This window comes from Aplysia californica, unplaced genomic scaffold (assembly GCF_000002075.1).
Source record: "Aplysia californica isolate F4 #8 unplaced genomic scaffold, AplCal3.0 scaffold00001, whole genome shotgun sequence".
Lineage (NCBI taxonomy): Eukaryota > Metazoa > Mollusca > Gastropoda > Aplysiida > Aplysiidae > Aplysia > Aplysia californica.
The window spans coordinates 3709364-3712884 of NW_004797271.1; the positions used below are offsets into that span (position 1 = coordinate 3709364).

The 3521-nt window shown below is 45.1% G+C and overlaps 1 protein-coding gene across 2 annotated transcripts in view; it reads left to right on the forward strand.

Annotated features, from left to right (window-relative positions):
• LOC101846927 (acetylcholine receptor subunit alpha-like 2-like) overlaps positions 1-3521 on the forward strand; it is an 86077-nt gene that overhangs the window by 66016 nt on the left and 16540 nt on the right. The gene's annotated exons all lie outside the window — the stretch shown is intronic.

A 3521-nucleotide genomic window follows, 5' to 3' on the forward strand; every position in this document is an offset into this window, starting at 1 on the left:
CACACTCGCACGTACACGCTCACAAAATCTTACTTACTCAATAGCCCGTATGCACACACACACATACATTCTCACACATTCTCACGCCAACACCCTTCCCCTCACCCACCCACCTTTCAGCTTTAAGAAAACCGCCGTTAACATTAATGTTCATCCTGGGTAAGGTATTTCAATCGAAAACGCAAGGAAAATCGAAAGAACACAGACCTTGATGCGTCCATAAACTGTTGGTCACTGTTGGTCAGTTGACGAGCCGGCTGTACGTTGTTGTCCGTGATTGAAACAAGCCCGTAAAGATGGGCCCATCCATCACCCGATAGTGAGCGAGATGGGACAGGAACAGGACAGAGGAGAGCCGGGGAACGATGCCTCGTGTCCTTCTAGGTAGATTTATTCAAAACTAATTATTTCTCTACACATAGCCTACCGGGCGGGCGGTTGGGGGGCACCACTGGTAGGTCCTACTTCTTTTATTTCCCTCTGTTGTTTCTGTCTGTCTTGCTCCTTCAGTGCACCTCTTTTGTAACTGTTATTGTGTCGATGTTCTTCTCGTTACTCAAACTCAAACTCAAACGTATTTCCTATCAGCGTATTATTTCACTGTACTACTCCCCTGAACTTCAACAAAATGAAACGATACTAGGGACCATGTACCCCACATGACCGAAAAACGTTGAAGATTTATCTTTGAAGCATTTTTTCGAGATACAAACAACACTCGACTAACCGTGAACCGGTATTATGTTGCTTTTTTCAACACGTTGGTGAACCAGTTGCGAACAGAGAAAACTTTGGTATCAGACTCATGCACGGGGGGGTGAGTACTGGGGAGGGGGGGGGGAGTAAGCAAATTGTTTTTGTTGTTTAGGTGTTTTGTATTATTCTGGATAAGGGATTTTGTTTGACTTGGTCATTGCTTTTATTTTTGGGAGGGGATGATGTCCATTATTGTTTGATTAATTTTTGGTGGGGTTCAGATATGGAGTTTTGTTATTTTAGTTTTTTGTTTGATTTCTTTAGCCGACTTTAAGGTGTGCATATCAAAGTTGTGTCCTTGCATCAACAATTATTCGTCTTAACTTAGATGTGTGATATTTGCTCCAAAACCTCGACCTTGACAAGCCACCTGTCAGAATATAAATATCACTCTCAAGATATGACAAAATAATCTTGGAGACACGACACTGTTAAGTGGCTAGATGGTGCAGCAACATGCAGTTTTCCCTGGCAATAAATGCTAATGCTGCGACAGACAAGCGTGACGAGAACGGGGAAGATTGGAGCTGCACACACATCACTCAGCCTCTGTTGGCCGTGCTGCCGCCATTTGCCGTCCTGTACTCACGCTCGGCACGCGCACCCATCCATCAGCTGCTGACTGCAATGTGGGATTGAGCAGGCCGGGGTGGCATGGGTCAGCCTCAAAGAAAACACCGCAAGGCCCCGGGGTCTTGTGTTGATTCCCAAGGGTAACAAGGAAAATCAATGCATATGTGACGTCTTGCCTACAGAAGGCTGATCTGAAAGAGTGAGAAGTTGTAGGTGCGTGTCTCTGTCCGGAACGAACGTAGATTAGCGTGCTGAAGGTCGGGTTCGAGTTCGAGTCAGATAGTAGTGTAAGTAAGATTTTTGAGGGGTAATGTGTTTTAAGGCCCAAATCTCTGTTTTCGAAAAACGTATTCATTGGCTTGTAGCGAGGAAAACTCAAACAAAAGTAAACATTAAGAGGGAATAGAGGTTCTCTGTGCTCTATGAATTTCTTTGTTTGAATACCAAAGTATTTCCTGTGCCACCTCGGCAAGCCCCTTACATTGAAGACATCAAAATGTATTCTATAAGCTTATATAAATTCTGCTCCTTGGATTGGTTTTAAAAATACAGTGTATTCATGTGGTGAAGAAAGTTTTGGTTGTGGTTAACCTCACTGCTTTTCAGTTTCCCCTCTCAAATAGTCACGGTAAATATCTTTTGGTAACCTTATTAACACCCACATGAAGTTTTCTGTGGAAAAAGGTTTTGCTTTTTGGGGGGTTTGGGGTTGATTTTGGTTGCTGGTTTTTTTTTTTTCCTTTAAGTTTAACTTTATAGCTGGAAGCGATAACAGTGACGACATCGTTTCTGAGTCTGCCAGACTTCCTCTGGACCTTTTCTGAACAAGTGGTGTTGCTGCTACTGTCCGTCTTTCCTCCCACGCGCTGAAAAGAAAAAGATCTTTCAAATTTGATTTTAGTAGAATACCGTCTGCCTGCGGTTCCCAGTTCTCACTCCTTAATACAGAAGAGTTTGGCTTAATGGTGCTTTTCGGACGGTGCGTTCGCTGACAACTACCGTCTTCTCGGTTGCGAAACCGTGCCAGAGTGGCCACGCCACGGTAGCGGTAATGAAAAATAACGACATTTGGGTGTGCACCAACACGACCAGCGAGGAAAAGAGCAATCGGTTTAACATTGTGTTCCCTCCGGGCGCTTTGCCACTGGCCCCACTGCCCCTCTTCAATTTACGACGTCTCCATTTTTATCCCAGAGCTCCCTTTCCCCGCTGCGTGGTACACATGTGCCAATAAGAGGGGGTATAATTTCCTAGTTTGTCCTCGTCGCTCTGTCAGTCTTTGATTGCGGGTAATAGAAGACGCCGCGGCCGCTGCACGCGCTCTCATTAGCGGGATGAACGTCCTGGCCCGCTCCGGCTCAGCTGAGAGGGACCTGGAGGTCTTCTTTCTCCAGTTGGTCTGTCAGGGTCAGGGGGGATCTAACGCTCCCAAATTTCTCAGTAAACGGACAGAAGGATGGATGGGTAGATGGATGGATGGACGGATGCATGAGCGAACAGACGCAGGGATGCATAAATGAAGTGGCTGATAGAAACAGTTTTTTTACACAAAAGAATAAGGCGTGGGGGGGGATAAGGGGAGAGTAGGTGAAGTAAGAAGATAGAAATGTATTAATGAGAGATAGATGAATGACAGACAGACAAACAGACAGACAAACCTACAGGGAAACAGGCTAACACACAGACACGCAGACAGACACAAAGACACATAGGCAGACACACATACAGGCACGCAGACAGTTGCACAGACAGACAGGTGAAAACAAAGGAAGTGGTGGCCATAGACAATGAGTGTTCGCTGTTATAGAGCTCCTGCGTATTAGCAAAGCGAGAAAAGATGGGGGACGGGCGGCGACTAGATCAGCCAATGTAAGATGCTGCATTAACGATAAGAGGGTTAGGATTTTTAAGAGATGTAAGGGATGGGCATATTTTTGCCAAATAAATGACGGTTATCGGTTAAAACATTTGGGCTTGCATCAGGGACAGATTATAAACATTAAGAAATATGGTTAATGCGAAAGTGAGAGTGACAGTAGGATTGTATGATAATAGTATTTATACTCCCCCATGGACAGAATTTAGATCTTTTAGATCACACGATCACACACACTCTCACATACGCACACGCTGATGCACCTTCTCACAAATTCATATAACACGCGCGCGCGCACGCACACACACACACACAC